This window comes from Hemitrygon akajei, unplaced genomic scaffold (genome assembly GCF_048418815.1).
Source record: "Hemitrygon akajei unplaced genomic scaffold, sHemAka1.3 Scf000132, whole genome shotgun sequence".
Lineage (NCBI taxonomy): Eukaryota > Metazoa > Chordata > Chondrichthyes > Myliobatiformes > Dasyatidae > Hemitrygon > Hemitrygon akajei.
Window position 1 is genome coordinate 610,846 of NW_027332018.1, and position 20,154 is coordinate 630,999.

The window sequence follows — 20,154 nt, forward strand, 5'->3', positions numbered from 1 at the left end:
CATCAGACCCTGGAAGTCAGAAACGTGAGAGTGCGCGATACTTGATCTGTTTTTAGGAAACGAGAGAGATCCGATGAGAGACGTTTGCGTAGGGGACACTTTCCAGTCAGTGATCCGAATGCCATTAGACTCAAAGTAAATATGCATAAAAGATAGGTCTGGTCCGCTCATATGGGGCTGGACTACAACCAGGCGTGTTTGGTTACGGTGTAAGGTGCAGACATAAAGGGGGACGATGTGAAACTTCTTCACTCAGAGGGTGATGAGAGTGTGGGATGAGCTGCCGGAACGAGTGGTTTATGTGAGCTCGATCTCGACGTTTAAGAGATAGTTTAGAAGGGAGGGGTATGTTCGGCATGGTCCCGGTACAGGTCGATGGGAGTAGGCAGTTTAAAGGGCTCGGCCGAAGGGCCTAATTCTGTGCTGTACTTTTCTCTGGCACTTTATCTCTGACTCTTTGATTCCTTGCTCGCTGATTCGCCACAGACCATAGGTTGATCACACAGAAGTAAATATCAGAAGTTGAATTTTTCCACCTAAATTCACGAAGAAAATTCGCGGATATTTTTGGGTATGTTTCGAGGTGGTTACAAACTGCCCCGCCCACTGCTCCAACCGCTCCCTCTCGCCGATCTGGGAAGAGGCCAGATGATGAATTGATTTGGAACATGCGGGTTGTTTTTCTGTGAGAATCGGGGCTCAGGTATGTGTGTCAGTAGCTGTCTGGCCCTGCACATTCTTCAGAACAGGGAGCGACCTTTCTGCTGAAACCAAATCCAGCCTGTTCGACGATTCGCTCTCATTCGACTCTGAACAAAATCACTTTAATATTGTATTTAAGCATTTCTTGAATAGATTCGAATTGCATTCCTCTGAATGAAGAAGATCTCACAGAGGTGAAGAAGATCAAAATGAGGGGTGTTGATAGCATAAATGCAAGCAGTCGGTTTCCACTGAGGTTGTGTGGAGCTACAAGCAAGAGGTCATGGGTTAAGGGTTGAAGATGAAAAGGTTAAAGACCATGAAAGGAACCATCTTCACTAGGCGGGTTGTGAGAGTGTGGAACGAGCTGCCAGCTACACATGTCCATGCGAGTTCGATTTCAACATGAAGAGATAGTTTGGATGGAAGGGAAACGGAGGGCTTTGGCCCGGTACAGTTCGAAGGAATGAAGCAGTTTAAGTGGCTGAGCCGAAAGGCCTGGTTCTTGAACCACAGAACATTACAGCACAGAAACAGGCCTTTTGACCCTTCTTGGCTGTGCCGAAACATGTTGTTGCCTAGTCCCACTGATCTGCACCTGGGCCATATCCCTCCAAACCCCTCTAATCCATATACCTGTCCAAGTTTTTCTTAAATGTCAAACGTGAGCCCGCTTTCACTACTTCATCTGGCAGCTCATTCCACACTCCCACCACTGTCTGCGTGAAGAAGCCCCCCCCCCCCACGTTCCCTTTAAACTTTTGCCCCTTCATCCTTAACTCATGACCTCTGTTTTATTTTTCTCCCTGGCCTCAGTGGAAAAAGCCTGGTTGCGTTCATTCTATCTACACCCATCATAATTTTATACGCTTCTGTCAAATCACTCCTCTTTCTCCTACGCTCCAGGGAATAAAGTCCTAACCTATTCATCCTCGTCGTGGCTACGGTCAATTATGGAAAACTCTGAACATCCTCTACATAGCACCATCCAGAGACAGAGAAGCAGTTTCAGCGACAGGTTACTATCGATGCAATGCTCCTCAGACAGGATGAAGAGGTCAATACTCCCCAATGCCATTAGGCTTTACAATTCAACTGCCAGGACTTAAGAACTTTTTAAAAGCTATTATTAATGCTTTTTGAGATAGTGATTTAGATGCATATCATATTTTTTACTGAGTTAAGTATTGTATGTAATTAGTTTTGCTACAACAAGTGTATGGGACATTGGAAAAAAAGTTGAATTTCCCCATGGGGATGAATAAAGTATCTATCTATCTATCTATCTATCTATCTATCTATCTATCTATCTATCTATCTATCTATCTATCTATCTATCTATCTATCTATCTATCTATCTATCTATCTATCTATCTATCTATCTCGTGTAACTCAGTTTCTCAAGTCCCGTCTACGTTCCTATGTCTCCATGATCTCTGATTCAAAACAGAGGAAACGGGTTGATTAAACAAAGATCAGAAAAAGTTAGCAGAAATTTAATTTTTCACGGCTTATATTCCCCAATAATATTCTAAGAACTAGTATATGTTCTGAAGTCTTTTCAAGCTGCCACTTCTTGCTACACCACACGCTGATCTTCGTAACCATGGTAACGCACAAAATTGTGGAGGAACTCAACAGGAACGGTAGCATCTTTGAAACTGATAAATAAGTCGAACTTTCGGGCCAAGACTTTCAGTGGGGAACTGAAAAGGAAGAGTGAAGACGGCAGATCATGGACTGATTTAGAAGATGCGGGTGGTTGTTCTGTGAAACTCGGAGCTCAGGGTCTGTGTGTTTTCATCCGCTGGACTCGCACATTCCTCGGAACAGGGAGCGGCCTTTCTACTGAAACCAAATCCAACCGGTTCAACAACTCACTGTCATTCAGGTGTGAAATCATTCACTTTTATAATGTACTTAACAATTTCTGCTGCAGGGAAGGCCGATAGAACCATTAATTTGTCTTAAGAACCTGGGGTCTCGAACCCGCAACGTTACCCGTTACCGTGTTGCGAGTGTTTGCTGCGAGTTTCCAGCATTTCACGTTCCCCTCGGACTCGCATCATCTGCAAGTGTTCTACAAGCTTTTTTCAGGATCCCTTCAAATAGTTAGTCCGTGGCATTCCTTACTGCAACATTAACTTGGCTATGTTCCCAGTTACCGTTGTCAGTAATTTTTAAATGTTTCCTGTAACCTTGAGTGTAAGGGGGAGGGAGAGGCTGATGGAAAGGAGGAGAGTGCGGATTAATGGAGTGAGCAGGCGGAGTAGGGGCAGGATGAGAGTGTAGAAGTTGGAGAGGGGTAAGAGGAGGGTCGGGTGACGGAGAGGAAGGGTTGTGGACGAGGCGGGCGAGTGGGAAGGGTGACAGAGAACTGCAGTGAGCAAGAATGGTGAGTGATTGGGAAGCATAGGAGAGAGGAATGAGTGAGGTGGGCGGCAAGGAGAGAGGGGCGAGTGAGGTGGGCGGCAAGGAGAGAGGAATGAGTGAGGTGGGCGGCAAGGAGAGAGGGGTGTGTAGGGGTACTGTTTGCATCTCGTGATCACAATGCCACCAGATTGAAAGCAAATATGGAAAAGGGTATCTGCGTGGGTTGAGATTAGAATTTGGAAAGGAAAATTTTGATGGTATCAGAAATTACACTGTGGAAAGGACAGACCTTTTTTCTGGCAAAGGCTTTCTAATAAGCGGGAGACATTCAAAGGTAACATTTTGAGAGTATGAAGTATATATGTGCCTATCAGAATAAAAGGTAAGTGGTTTGAGGAATCTTTTTTTTTTGAGAGAGATGTTGAGTCTCTGGTTACGCGATAAAAGGATGATTTTACCGCAGTATTATACCATACCTATACAGTACCACAGATTTTACCATACCCACCACAGTAGTTATGGGCAGATAGGTAATGATTGAGTGTACGAAATGCAAGTTAACACTTAGAAAGAAATCAAGTGTGCTAAATGAACGCTTTGGGTGAAGGCCAGTACTAACGGATTATACAGATCAGAACAAAAGGATTGCAAGGGACAGTATTGGTCCTCTGAAGGATCAGAACAGTAAACCATACATGCAGCCAAAGGAGAATGGGGAGATGAAGAGATGGAAGAAATGGATTTCCTGCATCTGAATTTACTCGGGACAAGGATACAGAGTGTGTATATGTCGTGAGTTCCTGGATCCTATGTGGATTAGAGCGGATCATCTGTTTCAGAAAAGGTCTAAAGCTCTGTGAGAATGTTATAGGCAGGTGAGTCTGATATCAGTAGTGGGAAAGATATTGGGAGCTATTCTAAGGGATAGGATATATGAATTATTTGATGGACATTGACGGATTATGGATAGTCAGCATGGCGTCGTAAGTGGTTGGTCTTGCCTCTGCTATCTTATAGATACTTTTGAGGGTGCTACCACAAAAGTTGATGAAGTCAAGCCAGTGGAGATATTCTTCATCGAATTTAGAAAGGAATTGCCAAGGTCTCGCATGGGTGGACTCTCAAGACGGTCCAGTCACAAGGCATTCAGTAAACTGGGTGAGACATTGTCTTGGTGGGAGAAACCGGAGAGTAGCAACATCTGGTTACCTCTCTGACTGGAGGCCTGTGACTAGTGAAAAGCTGCAGAGATCAGCGCTGGCTCGGTTGGTCTTCGTCATCGAAAGCAACAATCTACATGAGACTGTAGTTATTTGGATGTTGCCGGGTCTGGGTGACCTGAGTTAAAGGACAGATAGAGAGGATATTATGAAAACTATGAGGCATATGGGTAGGGTAAGTCCAAGCAAGCTTTTTCCACTGGGATTGCAATCAGAGGTCATGGGTGAAGGGTGAAAGATGAAAAGTTTAAGAGGAACATGAGTGGAAACTTCTTCGCTCAGACGGTTATGGAAGGAGCGGCCAGCAAAGATAGTGCATGCGCACACGATGTCGCTGCTTAAGCGATCATTTGGTGGGTTGGGGTATGGTGGACTGTGGCTCACACTCAGACCGGTGAGATTAGGCAGTTTAAATTCCTCGGCCGAAGCGCTGTTTCTGTGCTGTTCTGTTCTACGACTCTTTGACTCCTTGATCTCCGATCCATAATGCAGACAACAGTCTGATTAAATGATGGCCCAGAATAAACATCAAAAGTTGAATTATTCACACCTAATTCCCCAAGAATATTCCAACAGTTCAGGATTGCTTGAAGTCGGTTCACACTGCCCGTCCCACTGCACCACACGCTCCCTCTCGCCGATCTTTCGTACCCATGGAACACACTCAAGATGCTGGAGGAACTCAGCAGGTCAAGTAGCATCTATGAAACTGAATAATAATTTGATGTTTCGGGCCGAGATCCCTCTGTGGAATTGGAAAGGAAGGGGGAAGAGACCAGATCATTGACCTGGACGAAGCGGGTTGTTGTTCTGAGCTCAGGGTCTGCGTTCCCGCTCTGCTGGCCCGGGCACATTCCTCAGAACAGGGAAGGGCTCTTTTCTGAATTAAAATCTAATCAGTTTAACAATTCGCTCTCCTTCGGGTGTGAACAAGGTCACTTTATATATTGTATTTAACCATTTCAGCCGCAGGGTAGAGTGTTAGAAACTTTAACGTGTTTTAAAGAACATTACCTAGGTTCTCGAACCCGTGACGCTACCATTTACAGTTACTGCCCTGTTTGCTGCAACTTTCCAGCATCTTGTGTTTACCTCAGACTCGCATCATCTGCAGTTGGGTTAAAATAATCTCCAAAGATCTTTTAAATAAATCAGCCCATGGCTCTCCCAATCGCGACTTCCCTTAATGTGAAGGACATCACCTCGGAGCTGGAACCAGCCGCGTTCCCAGTTACAGATTCCCCGAATCCTTTCAGTGCTGTCGAGGTGAGGGTGAGGGGCAGGAGCAGAGTGAGGTGTGAACAGGATGAAGATGAAAGTGAGTGTAAGGGGAGACAGCAGGGAGACAGAAACTCAGAGGGGGGAGGGTTAGAGAGAAAAGGGGAGGGAGAGGGAGATAGATGGGAGAGAGAGCTGGAGAGGGGGAGAGATAAAGGGAGAGCAATGGAGTGGGCGGTTGGTGAATGGTTGAGTGAGAAGGATAGTGAGGTATGGAGATTGAAAGAAATGGGTGAGAGGGGGAGATAGAGCGGAGGGAGGAAGGGAATATGTGAGCTCAAGGGAGAGTGTGAGGGATAGGAGTGAAGATGGAGTGACATTGTGTGAGTTAGAGAGAGGAGCTGAGGATTGTGGGGTGAGAGGGAGTAAGGGAGGAGTATTGAGTACGTGGGGGTGTGGTGGGATGGGTGACGGACAGGGTAGTGAGCACGAAGGGCTGAGTGATTGGGGAGGTGAGGAGAGAGGGATGAGTAAGATGGCTGACAGGCGTGTGCGGTGTGGACTATGCAGTGAAGATGAAGGGTGACTGAGATGGGCGGCGAAGAAAAATGGGTGAGTGAGAATGCCGCCAATGAAAGAGGGGTGAGGAAGGGGTTCGAGGTAGGACTGAAGGTGTGTGGTGCAGAAAGCAGGGTGAGTACGAGCGGATGGCGAGCAAGCAGGGGTGAGGGTGAATGGTTGTGAGTTAGGAGGGGAGAGGGAGAGGGATATAGAAGAGACCAGAGTGAAAGAGACATGGATGAGTGAGAGAGGCACTGAGTCTGGTCAGAATTATTAGACAAACTATTTATTTATTCACAGAGACAAGGATGTCACTCATGGACTATCACACATCACTGAACAAATCCACAGTGAGGTTACGGTTCCCTGTCTCGCGATTCCTCATGGGGAGTTTTGCCGCCCACTGTTCCCCGTCTCCATCCCCGAGCGGGTGTTTTACCATGCACGGTTCCCAATCTCCGTAGCACACATGGGGACTATTACCAAACACGATTCCCAGTCTCTCTATCTCGTTAAGCGCTGTTATCAATCACCATATCCCAATCCGGGAGCTTTACCGTGCATAATTTACAGTCATTATATCAAACTCCTTGCGTTTTGCTGTGCAGGGTTCCCGGTCTCCCTGTCAAACTATTAGTCTGCTAAGCCCCATTGACCTGCTCTCCATCCCCTACCATCCATGTACTTATCCAGGTTTCTCAGACAGATGTTGTTAGCACCACAGACAAAGTCAGGAATCGCAGGTTAACCACGGTGCGACTAATGTTCTGAGCTTCGTACCTTTCAGTGCCAGAAGTATTGAAGGAAAGGCCGATGGTCTCAGGGCATGGATCAACACGTGGAATTATGACATTGTAGCCATTGGTGAGGCTTGGTTGCAGGAGGGGCAGGACTGGCTGCTCTGGGTTTCCATTGTTTGAAATGGGGGAGGGGTGGCAGGGAAATGTCCCGGCAGTGCTCAGTCAGGAAAGACTGGATAACCTCTCTGGTGAGGCTTTATGGGCAGAACTGAGGAATAAGAAAGATACGACCACATTAATGGGGCTATATTACAGACAGCCCAACAGTCTGTGGGATTTAGTGGAGCAGATTTGCGGAGAGATTGCAGTGCGTTGTAGAAACATACTTTGTGATGGGAGGTGAATTTAATTTTTCTCATATGCACAAGGACGCCCATACTGTAAAATGACTTGATGGACCCCACACAGATTAGAGAGGAGGAGTTATTTGCTGCCAAAGCACATTAGGGACGATGAATCTCCAGGACCTGACCAGGTCCTCCCCTGCATGGTCTGGAGGCAAGTGCAGAAATTGCAGGGCCCGAGCAGAGATCTTTAAATTATCCATTGCGACATGTGAGAGAGCGGAGGACTGGATCCACTGCTTCAGAAAACCTCCAAAAATAAACCAGGAAATTGGAGGCCGGGAATCCTGATGTAAGTAGTGGGAAAGTCATTGAAAGCTATTGTAAGGGATCAGATCTGTGACTATGTGGATAGACTTTGACTGATCCGGGATGGTCAGCATGGCGTTGTGCCTGGTAGGTCGAGCCTCAGCGTTCTTATAAAAGACAAGACAGTGGATGCTGCCGACGTGGACTTTAGCAAGACATTTGCCAAGGTTCCACTTGGGAGCTTAGTCAAAAGGTTTCAGTTGCTGGACACTCAAAATAAGGCAGTAAATTGAACTGGACAGTGGTTTGGTGGGAGAAGCCGCGATGTGGTCGTAGATGGTCAGCTCTCTGAGTGGAGGCCTGTGAACAACAGAGCGCTGCCGGGATCAGCGCCGGCTCGCCTGTTCTTTGTCATCAAAACCAACACTCTGGATGATAACGTGGTCAACTGGATCAGCAGATTTACAGATAACGCCAAGATTGGGGATGTAGGGATCAGCATCTATGGAACTGGACAATGTCGATGCTTCAAGCAGAGACCCATCAGTGAAATTGGAAATGAAGGGGGAAGAGGACTGATTATGGATTGATTTGAAGGTTCGGGTTGTTGTTTTGTGAAACTCAGTGCTCAGGGCCTGTGTGTGAGCTGCTGCCTGTTCACGCACATTCCTCAGAACAGGGAGCGGCCCCTCTCCAGAAATCAAATGCAGCCGGGTCTGAAGAAAGAAACACCCTCCTGCAGGCGCAAAGAAAGTCACTTCAATATCGTACTTAACCCTTTCTGCTGCAGGGAAGAGCGAGATAATCTCTAACATGATTTACCCAGGGTCCCGAACGCGCAACATTACCAGTTACAGTTGTTGTCCTGTTTGCCGCGAGTTTCCAGCACCTTATGTTTATCTCAAACTCGAACAATCTGCAGTTGGCTTGAAAATATTCTTCAAGGATTTTTTTTTAAATAAACCGGTCCAGGAGACCTTTCCCAGGAAAACGTCTGTCCATTTGGAATGGCCGGAAACCAATTCCACAGGTATTACCGGCGGGGTGTGAACCAACAAACATTGCTTGTGAAAAGAAACCCGCTGTTAACCGTGGGCGAGGGGGTTCCTTGTAATAATAGTTGTCCGCATGGAACTGCAATAATCTCTAATGTTAGAGTAAATCAATTCCCCTGAATCGAGAGGCGCTGAGGAAATCTTTGACCAGATGTGTTACAGTTGAGTGTGAATATATATAGTCGGAGGTGATTGGATTAATTTCGGCAGAAAGGCGGCTCCCCGCACCTGAACAGGTGAGTGACGTTGGAGCTGAAACTACCTACACCGGGCAGTCCTGTTTACACACAGGGGGCGGAAGATCAGCCCCTCCCAGAACCCGGGCTGGATCAAATTCTTAGCCTGGGACTGGCTGGGTTAAACAGAGAAACTCCGCCCCACTGGTTGCGATGAAAGAAAAAGGAGCGATCTACACGGAAACCCGGACAGAAAGTTTAACGCAGCCTGTTTGTTTTCCTCTTTAGGGTTGCTGCATTGATCCCACTCCCGCCTCCTCCCGCAGTCAGACCCGTCCTGAGCCGGTGAGAGTTAGTGTGACCCGGACCGCGGCAGTCCCGCTCTACCGGCTCACCCGGCCCTGTCCATCTGTATTGAGCGACGGACTCACAGCCGGGTGTCCTCGGGAGCAGCAGCATAGACTCAACTCTCCGTACAGGGAGAACAAACCGGTTCCAGGACCATTGTCCGTCACACCCGGATATCAGACTGTTTTTCCGGGACCACACTGAACACCAACCGGTTACGATATCAGAGGTAAGTGTTGTCTATTTTTCTGCACAATTATTCAGCGAGGTTCGGCTTTGTTCGAGATCGGGAGTGAATTTAGTGGGAGAAGGGAGTCCTGACGTGTTCGTGCTAACGAGTCAATTGTCCAAATGGATTAAGAGAAGCGAGCTGGGTACTACTGAGTGAGAGCAGAAGGAATCTTTCACCCTGGTAGAAACATATGAAATATCCCACGGGGCAGCGACCCGTCACCGATCTCTCTCGAACAAGAGAAAACAGCAGATGCTGGAAATCCGGGAAACACGCACACAATGCTGGAGGAACTCTGCAGGCCAGGCAGCATCTGTGGAGAAACAGTCCAGTCACCTTGGAGGCCACAGGTAGTGTTTTTACATCGCGCCATTGGTTCCACCGCTCTTCCCAGCAGCAGAAATGGTTAAATACAATATTAAACTGCCTTCACATCTGAACCACAGTGTCCTGTCGAACCGGTTGGATTGGATTTCAGCGGAACGGCCGCTCCCTGTTCTGAGGAACGCGCACTGACGGGCAGCCGCTTACACACAGACCCTGAGCACCGAGTCTCACAGAACAACAAGCCCCACCTTCCAAATCAGTCAATCATCTGCCCTCTTACCCTTTCCACTCCAGTCCTGATTAAAGGTCTGGTTCCGCAATGTCGTCTGTTTACACATATCCATAGATGCTGCCTAACCTGCTGAGTTCCTCCCAGCATTCTGTCTGTTGCCATGGTTACGAAAGTTCCGTGTGGGGCGGTGGGTGGGGCCCACAGAAACGGCCCACAGTACCCACATTGTCAGAATGTTCTTGGGGAATTAACTTGAGAACAATTCAACTTGTGATATTTATTTCCAATATTTATTTCCAACTAACCAGTTGTCTGTGCTTTGGATCAGCGAACAAGGAGATATTTGTGTTTTCTAAGCTACTTCTGCTGCTGGTGCTCTTTGTATTCCTGCTGTTTTCTGTTTGCACGAGTGACATTTTCCACCGGTCAGGTGAAGTTTAAGATCAGCCCCCACCAGTTTCTGAGCAAGGGTGCGAGATGAAAACAGCAAGCATCTGCTCTGTTTCCGGAATTTCCTATTTCAGACCAACACATCTATTGTTCCTGTGTCGATTGAGGGTGTTTTGAACTCTTCTCCTCAATGGCCAGTGGAAGCAAAGACCATAATTCTGTTGAAGGCCGAGATTTTTGATAAACAACGGGCTTGACGTGTTGCAGGGATGCACATGGAGGCATAGGTAATGCAATGTTACATCAGTTCAGCCGTGATCTCATTATCTGCACAGCAGTTTCGAGGGGCGGGGTGGTCCAATTATGTGTTTTCTTGCGTTGACTGGAAAAAAAATTGCGTTCAGCTTTGTGTGTTAAATGTGTGCCCCAGCTGTATTAACGTGTCGAAATTTTGACAAATTCAGTGAGCTAGCCAGCACGGTCCTGGACCGAGGGACGCGCTCCTCGTTCCCCGTTACTGACTCCACAGTCTCCACTGCTCCACGCGCACCAGCTCACCGCCGCGCCCACTGCCCTCGCGCGCACCACACGTGGCCAACTCATTTGAGCTTTTCAAGCCTCCTCGTCAGCAGTCTGGCTCCATTTCTTCAAGTATTGGCTTGTCCGATCTTCTTGCTGTCTAATGAACTCTTAACACTTTCCTTCAGCATTCAAGTTCAAAGTCGTCGATTATTTTGTATTCAGCCTCACTAACAGTCCAGCTCTCACAGCCACACATCGCAACTGGAAATACCATAGACCCGACTCTATGGTTCTTCGTAGACGATGTTGTGTCTCTGCGCTTCTGAATTTTATCTAAATTGCTCATTGCTGTCCTGTCCGGAAACAAGAGCTTTTTAATTTCGTGGCTGCAGTTACCATCCATAGAAATCTTTGAACCGACAAAATCTGTTACTGTTTCCGCTTCCTTTCCACTTATTACCACGAAGTTGAAAGGGCTGGCCGGTATACTTAATATTGAGGAACAAGTCAACTTTTCCACTCTCTTCTTTCACGTTCATTAGAAGCTTCCACGGATCCTTCTCACTTTCAGCCATTGGAGTCGCATCACCCGCATGTCTGAGGTTGTTAATGTTTCATCCGGCAATTTTACAATTCCTCCCTCGGAGTGTCCGGCACCCTGAGCCCATAGGCTGGCCCTGGACTAATTCCACTTATTCCACTTACTGTTATTTAATTATTTATGGTTTCTATATTGCTATATTTCTACTCTATTCTTGGTTGGTGCGACTGCAACGAAACCCTTTTTCCCTCGTGGTCATTAAAGTATGTCTGTCTGTCTGTCTGTTGATTCCAACACTTTGAGTCCTCGTTGCCAGCATTGTTCATGATGTGTTCAGAATAGGAATAAAACAAGCAGGGTGGCCGTATGCATCTTCTTGCACTCATTTCCCAATCCTGAACCAGTTTGTTGTTCCGTGGTCAGTTCTAACTGTTGCTTCTTGATCTTCGTACAAGTTTCTCATAAGGCAGATCAGATGTCGAGGTAGCCCCTTTTCTTTAAGGATTTGCCACAGTTTATGTGGTCCACACTGTTGAAGGCTTTAAAATATTCAATAAAACGCAGATAAATACTTTTCTGGAATTCTCTCGATTTCTCTGTTATCCAGTGTAAGTTAGCAATTTGGAGCACAGCGCAACTACCTCTACCTCTTCTAAAACCAGCTTGTACATCCAGCAGTTGTCGTTCCGTGTATTGCTGGAGGCTTGCTTGCATGATCTTTAGCAATACCTTGCTCGCATGTGAGATTTGTGAAATTGTTGGAAATATGACATTCCTTTACATTTCCCTTCTTGGAAATTGGGATATAAACTGTTCTTTTTTTCCAGTCTAAAGGCCATTTTTACGTTTACCAGATTGCATGCAAATTGCACGCAGCACTTTTACAGCATAACTTTTAACGTTTTAAACAATTCAGCTGAACTCCTGTTTCATCCTGCAGCCTTATTATTGGCAAAGTTTTCAATTCGACTTCACTTTCCAGAATATCTGGCTCTAGATCGATGAGGAAGTCACTGCAGGTGTATTTGCTATTGGGATATTTCCTGTACAATTCTTCTATGTACTCCTGCCATTTCTTTTTGATATCTTTGCTTCGATATAGTCCTTCATTTTTTTGTCTTTTCCTATACTCATTCTTGCATAAAATGTTCCTTTAATTTCTGAAATCTTCTTGAATAGATCTCTTGTTTTATTTTTCCTCTAATGTTGGCTTCTTCAGCTTCTTTGCATCGCTCCTTTGAGGAAGTTTCCGTATCTTTCCTTGATATCTTCTTGAACTTTGTGATCAGTTGGAGGTATTTGTTCCAATCTCCATTGGCCTTCACGTCTCTTCACTGCTCAGCCTCCGCAGAAAGCCAATTTGCTTTCCCGGCCTCCTTTGTGTTTGCAATACTTTTTGTTGGCACCTCTTGTATAATGATCTTTATTTCTGTCCATAGTTCTTCCGGCGTTCTCTCCACCAAGTTTAATCCATGAATCTGTTCTTCACTTCCACATCATGTTCTTGAGGGCTGCGATCAACATCAAACTTCTGGTCCGTAGCTTTTCCTGATGGTCTTCAGTTTCATTCTGAATATTGCAACAAGGAGCTCCTGGTCTGAGATTGTCAGAGACCAGAGGGACTGATGAGTTCCCTCGATGCGGCGACACGGGGCTGTGAAGGGGTGTTTGCCACGCTGTCCTTCAGCAGTCAGGGTACTGAGTGCAGGAGTTGGGAGCTCCTGGTCTGAGATTGTCACAGACCAGAGGGACTGATGAGTTCACTCAATGCGGCGACACGGGGCTGTGAAGGGGTGTTTGCCACGCTGTCCTTCAGCAGTCAGGGCACTGAGTGCAGGAGTTGGGAGCTCCTGGTCTGAGATTGTCAGAGACCAGAGGGACTGATGAGTTCACTCGATGCGGCAACACGGGGCTGTGAAGGGGTGTTTGCCACGCTGTCCTTCAGCAGTCAGGGCACTGAGTGCAGGAGTTGGGAGCTCCTGGTCTGAGATTGTCAGGGACCAGAGGGACTGATGAGTTCACTCACTGCGGCGACACGGGGCTGTGAAGGGGTGTTTGCCACGCTGTCCTTCAGCAGTCAGGGTACTGAGTGCAGGAGTTGGGAGCTCCTGGTCTGAGATTGTCAGGGACCAGAGGGACTGATGAGTTCACTCCATGCGGCGACACGGGGCTGTGAAGGGGTGTTTACCACGCTGTCCTTCAGCAGTCAGGGTACTGAGTGCAGGAGTTGGGAGCTCCTGGTCTGAGATTGTCACAGACCAGAGGGACTGATGAGTTCACTCACTGCGGCGACACGGGGCTGTGAAGGGGTGTTTGCCACGCTGTCCTTCAGCAGTCAGGGTACTGAGTGCAGGAGTTGGGAGCTCCTGGTCTGAGATTGTCAGGGACCAGAGGGACTGATGAGTTCACTCCATGTGGCGACACGGGGCTGTGAAGGGGTGTTTGCCACGCTCTCCTTCAGCAGTCAGGGCACTGAGTGCAGGAGTTGGGAGCTCCTGGTCTGAGATTGTCAGAGACCAGAGGGACTGATGAGTTCACTCGATGCGGCAACACGGGGCTGTGAAGGGGTGTTTGCCACGCTGTCCTTCAGCAGTCAGGGCACTGAGTGCAGGAGTTGGGAGCTCCTGGTCTGAGATTGTCAGGGACCAGAGGGACTGATGAGTTCACTCACTGCGGCGACACGGGGCTGTGAAGGGGTGTTTGCCACGCTGTCCTTCAGCAGTCAGGGTACTGAGTGCAGGAGTTGGGAGCTCCTGGTCTGAGATTGTCAGGGACCAGAGGGACTGATGAGTTCACTCCATGCGGCGACACGGGGCTGTGAAGGGGTGTTTACCACGCTGTCCTTCAGCAGTCAGGGTACTGAGTGCAGGAGTTGGGAGCTCCTGGTCTGAGAATGTCAGAGACCAGAGGGACTGATGAGTTCACTCCATGCGGCGACACGGGGCTGTGAAGGAGTGTTGGCCACGCTGTCCTTCAGTAGTCAGGGTACTGAGTGCAGGAGTTGGCAGCTCCTGGTCTGAGATTGTCAGAGACCACAGGGACTGATGAGTTCACTCGATGCGGCGACACGGGGCTGTGAAGGGGTGTTTTCCACGCTGTCCTTCAGCAGTCAGGGTACTGAGTGCAGGAGTTGGGAGCTCCTGGTCTGAGATTGTCAGAGACCACAGGGACTGATGAGTTCACTCAATGCGGCGACACGGGGCTGTGAAGGGGTATTGGCCACGCTGTCCTTCAGCAGTCAGGGTACTGAGTGCAGGAGTTGGGAGCTCCTGGTCTGAGATTGTCAGAGACCAGAGGGACTGATGAGTTCACTCACTGCGTCGACAAGGTGCTGTGAAGGGGTGTTTGCAACGCTGTCCTTCAGCAGTCAGGGTACTGAGTGCAGGAGTTGGGGGCTCCTGGTCTGAGATTGTCAGAGACCAGAGGGACTGATGAGTTCACTCGATGCGGCGACACGGGGCTGTGAAGGAGTGTTTGCCACGATGTCCTTCATCAGTCAGAGTACTGAGTGCAGGAGTTGGGAGCTCCTGGTCTGATATTGTCAGAGACCAGAGGGACTGAGGAGTTCACTCGATGCGGCGACACGGGGCTGTGAAGGGGTGTTTGCCACGCTGTCCTTCAACAGTCAGGGTACTGAGTGCTGGAGTTGCGAGCTCCTGGTCTGAGATTGTCAGAGACCAGAGGGACTGAGGAGTTCACTCGATGCGGCGACACGCGGCTGTGAAGGGGTATTTGCCACGCTGTCCTTCAGCAGTCAGGGTACTGAGTGCAGGAGTTGGGGGCTCCTGGTCTGAGATTGTCAGAGACCAGAGGGACTGATGAGTACACTCAATGCGGCAACACGGGGCTGTGAAGGGGTGTTTGCCACGCTGTCCTTCATCAGTCAGGGTACTGACTGCAGGAGTTGGGGGCTCCTGGTCTGAGATTGTCAGGGACCAGAGGGACTGATGAGTTTACTCGATGCAGCGACATTGGGCTGTGAAGAGGTGTTTGCCACGCTGTCCTTCAGCAGTCAGGGTACTGAGTGCCGGAGTTGGGAGCTCCTGGTCTGAGATTGTCAGAGACCAGAGGGACTGATGACTTCACTCGATGCGGTGACACGGGGCTGTGAAGGGGTGTTTGCCACGCTGTCCTTCATCAGTCAGGGTACTGAGTGCAGGAGTTGGGAGCTCCTGGTCTCAGATTGTCAGAGACCAGAGGGACTGATGAGTTCACTCGATGCGGCGACACGGGGCTGTGAAGGGGTGTTTGCCACGCTGTCCTTCAGCAGTCAGGGTACTGAGTGCAGGAGTTGGGAGCTCCTGGTCTGAGATTGTCAGGGACCAGATGGACTGATGAGTTCACTCAATGCGGCGACACGGGGCTGTGAAGGGGTGTTTGCCACGCTGTCCTTCAGCAGTCAGGGTACTGAGTGCAGCAGTTCGGAGCTCCTGGTCTGAGATTGTCAGAGACAAGAGGGACTGATGAGTTCACTCAATGCGGCGACACGGGGCTGTGAAGGGGTGTTTGCCACGCTATCCTTCAACAGTCAGGGTACTGAGTGCAGGAGTTGGGAGCTCCTGGTCTGAGATTGTCAGAGACCAGAGGGACTGATGAGTTCACTCGATGCGGCGACACGGGGCTGTGAAGGGGTGTTTGCCACGATGTCCTTCATCAGTCAGGGTACTGAGTGCAGGAGTTGGGAGCTCCTGGTCTGAGATTGTCAGAGACCAGAGGGACTGATGAGTTTACTCAATGCGGCGACACGGGGCTGTAAAGGGGTGTTTACCACGCTGTCCTTCAGCAGTCAGGGTACTGAGTGCAGGATTTGGGAGCTCCTGGTCTGAGATTGTCAGAGACCAGAGGGACTGATGAGTTCACTCACTGCGGCGACACGGTGCTGTTAAGGAGTGTTTGCCACGCTGTCCTTCAACAGTCAGGGTACTGAGTGCAGGAGTTGGGAGCTCCTGGTCTGAGATTGTCAGAGACCAGAGGGACTGATGAGTTCACTCGATGCGGCGACACGGGGCTGTGAAGGAGTGTTTGCCACGCTGTCCTTCATCAGTCAGGGTACTGAGTGCAGGAGTTGGGAGCTCCTGGTCTGAGATTGTCAGAGACCAGAGGGACTGATGAGTTCACTCGATGCGACGACACGGGGCTGTGAAGGGGTGTTTGCCACGCTGTCCTTCAGTAGTCAGGGTACTGAGTGCAGGAGTTGGGAGCTCCTGGTCTGAGATTGTCAGAGACCAGAGGGACTGATGAGTTCACTCGATGCGGCGACACGGGGCTGTGAATGGGTGTTTTCCACGCTGTCCTTCAACAGTCAGGGCACTGAGTGCAGGAGTTGGGAGCTCCTGGTCTGAGATTGTCAGAGACCAGAGGGACTGATGAGTTCACTCGATGCGGCGACACGGGGCTGTGAAGGAGTGTTTGCCACGATGTCCTTCATCAGTCAGAGTACTGAGTGCAGGAGTTGGGAGCTCCTGGTCTGATATTGTCAGAGACCAGAGGGACTGAGGAGTTCACTCGATGCGGCGACACGGGGCTGTGAAGGGGTGTTTGCCACGCTGTCCTTCAACAGTCAGGGTACTGAGTGCAGGAGTTGGGAGCTCCTGGTCTGAGATTGTCAGAGACCAGTGGGACTGATGAGTACACTCGATGCGGCGACACGCGGCTGTGAAGGGGTGTTTGCCACGCTGTCCTTCAGCAGTCAGGGTACTGAGTGCAGGAGTTGGGAGCTCCTGGTCTGAGATTGTCAGAGACCAGAGGGACTGATGAGTTCACTCAATGCGGCGACACGGGGCTGTGAAGGGGTGTTTGCCACGCTGTCCTTCATCAGTCAGGGTACTGAGTGCAGGAGTTGGGAGCTCCTGGTCTGAGATTGTCAGAGACCAGAGGGACTGATGAGTTCACTCGCTGCCGCGACACGGGGCTGTGAAGGGGTGTTTGTCACGCTGTCCTTCAGCAGTCAGGGTACTGAGTGCAGGAGTTGGGAGCTCCTGGTCTGAGATTGTCAGAGACCAGAGGGACTGATGGGTTCACTCAATGCGGCGACACGGGGCTGTGAAGGGGTGTTTGCCACGCTGTCCTTCAGCAGTCAGGGTACTGAGTGCAGGAGTTGGGAGCTCCTGGTCTGAGATTGTCAGAGACCAGAGGGACTGATGGGTTCACTCGATGAGGCGACACGGGGCTGTGAAGTGGTGTTTGCCACGCTGTCCTTCAGCAGTCAGGGTACTGAGTGCAGGAGTTGGGAGCTACTGATCTGAGATTGTCAGGGACCAGAGGGACAGATGAGTTCACTCGATGCGGCCACACGGGGCTGTGAAGGGGTGTTTGCCACGCTGACCTTCTGCAGTCAGGGCACTGAGTGCAGGAGTTGGGGGCTCCTGGTCTGAGATTGCCAGGGACCAGAGGGACTGATGAGTTTCCTCGATGCAGCGACATTGGGCTGTGAAGAGGTGTTTGCCACGCTGTCCTTCAGCAGTCAGGGTACTGAGTGCCGGAGTTGGGAGCTCCTCGTCTGAGATTGTCAGAGACCAGAGGGACTGATGGGTTCACTCACTGCGGCGACACGTGGCTGTGAAGGGGTGTTTGCCACGCTGTCCTTCAGCAGTCAGGGTACTGAGTGCCGGAGTTGGGAGCTCCTGGTCTGAGATTGTAAGAGACCAGAGGGACTGATGAGTTCACTCAATGCGGCGACACGGGGCTGTGAAGGGGTGTTTGCCACGCTGTCCTTCAGCAGTCAGGGTACTGAGTGCAGGAGTTGGGAGCTCCTGGTCTGAGATTGTCAGAGACCAGAGGGACTGATGAGTTCACTCGATGTGGCGACACGGGGCTGTGAAGGGGTGTTTGTCACGCTGTCCTTCAGCAGTCAGGGTACTGAGTGCAGGAGTTGGGAGCTCCTGGTCTGAGATTGTCAGAGACCAGAGGGACTGATGAGTTCACTCGATGCGGCGACACGGGGCTGTGAAGGGGTGTTTTCCACGCTGTCCTTCAGCAGTCAGGGTACTGAGTGCAGGAGTTGGGAGCTCCTGGTCTGAGATTGTCAGAGACCAGAGGGACTGATGAGTTCACTCAATGCGGCGACACGGGGCTGTGAAGGGGTGTTTGCCACGCTGTCCTTCAACAGTCAGGGTACTGAGTGCAGGAGTTGGGAGCTCCTGGTCTGAGATTGTCAGAGACCAGAGGGACTGATGAGTTCACTCGATGCGGCGACACGGGGCTGTGAAGGGGTGTTTGCCACGATGTCCTTCATCAGTCAGGGTACTGAGTGCAGGAGTTGGGAGCTCCTGGTCTGAGATTGTCAGAGACCAGAGGGACTGATGAGTTTACTCAATGCGGCGACACGGGGCTGTGAAGGGGTGTTTACCACGCTGTCCATCAGCAGTCAGGGTACTGAGTGCAGGAGTTGGGAGCTCCTGGTCAGAGATTGTCAGAGACCAGAGGGACTGATGAGTTTACTCAATGCGGCGACACGGGGCTGTGAAGGGGTGTTTACCACGATGTCCTTCATCAGTCAGGGTACTGAGTGCAGGAGTTGGGAGCTCCTGGTCTGAGATTGTCAGGGACCAGAGGGACTGATGAGTTCACTCACTGCGGCGACACGGGGCTGTGAAGGGGTGTTTACCACGCTGTCCTTCAGCAGTCAGGGTACTGAGTGCAGGAGTTGGGAGCTCCTGGTCTGAGATTGTCAGAGACCAGAGGGACTGATGAGTTCACTCACTGCGGCGACACGGGGCTGTGAAGGGGTGTTTACCACGATGTCCTTCATCAGTCAGGGTACTGAGTGCAGGAGTTGGGAGCTCCTGGTCTGAGATTGTCAGAGACCAGAGGGACTGATGAGTTCACTCACTGCGGCGACACGGGGCTGTGAAGGGGTGTTTACCACGCTGTCCTTCAGCAGTCAGGGTACTGAGTGCAGGAGTTGGGAGCTCCTGGTCTGAGATTGTCAGAGACCAGAGGGACTGATGAGTTCACTCAATGCGGCGACACGGGGCTGTGAAGGGGTGTTTGCCACGCTGTCCTTCAGTAGACAGGGTACTGAGTGCAGGAGTTGGGAGCTCCTGGTCTGAGATTGTCAGGGACCAGAGGGACTGATGAGTTCACTCCATGCGGCGACACGGGGCTGTGAAGGGGTGTTTACCACGCTGTCCTTCAGCAGTCAGGGTACTGAGTGCAGGAGTTGGGAGCTCCTGGTCTGAGATTGTCACAGACCAGAGGGACTGATGAGTTCACTCACTGCGGCGACACGGGGCTGTGAAGGGGTGTTTGCCACGCTGTCCTTCAGCAGTCAGGGTACTGAGTGCAGGAGTTGGGAGCTCCTGGTCTGAGATTGTCAGGGACCAGAGGGACTGATGAGTTCACTCCATGTGGCGACACGGGGCTGTGAAGGGGTGTTTGCCACGCTCTCCTTCAGCAGTCAGGGCACTGAGTGCAGGAGTTGGGAGCTCCTGGTCTGAGATTGTCAGAGACCAGAGGGACTGATGAGTTCACTCGATGCGGCAACACGGGGCTGTGAAGGGGTGTTTGCCACGCTGTCCTTCAGCAGTCAGGGCACTGAGTGCAGGAGTTGGGAGCTCCTGGTCTGAGATTGTCAGGGACCAGAGGGACTGATGAGTTCACTCACTGCGGCGACACGGGGCTGTGAAGGGGTGTTTGCCACGCTGTCCTTCAGCAGTCAGGGTACTGAGTGCAGGAGTTGGGAGCTCCTGGTCTGAGATTGTCAGGGACCAGAGGGACTGATGAGTTCACTCCATGCGGCGACACGGGGCTGTGAAGGGGTGTTTACCACGCTGTCCTTCAGCAGTCAGGGTACTGAGTGCAGGAGTTGGGAGCTCCTGGTCTGAGATTGTCAGAGACCAGAGGGACTGATGAGTTCACTCAAT

The 20,154-nt window shown here is 50.3% G+C and overlaps 1 protein-coding gene across 1 annotated transcript in view; it reads left to right on the forward strand.

Moving 5' to 3' along the window:
• The first annotated feature begins 8,942 nt into the window (after positions 1-8,942).
• The window catches only part of LOC140723755 (NACHT, LRR and PYD domains-containing protein 3-like), a 61,060-nt gene continuing 49,848 nt past the window's right edge, over positions 8,943-20,154 (forward strand). Inside the window, exon 1 of the mRNA XM_073038297.1 lies at positions 8,943-9,275. The gene's annotated coding sequence lies outside the window, so the exon portion shown is untranslated. The remainder of the gene's footprint in view (positions 9,276-20,154) is intronic.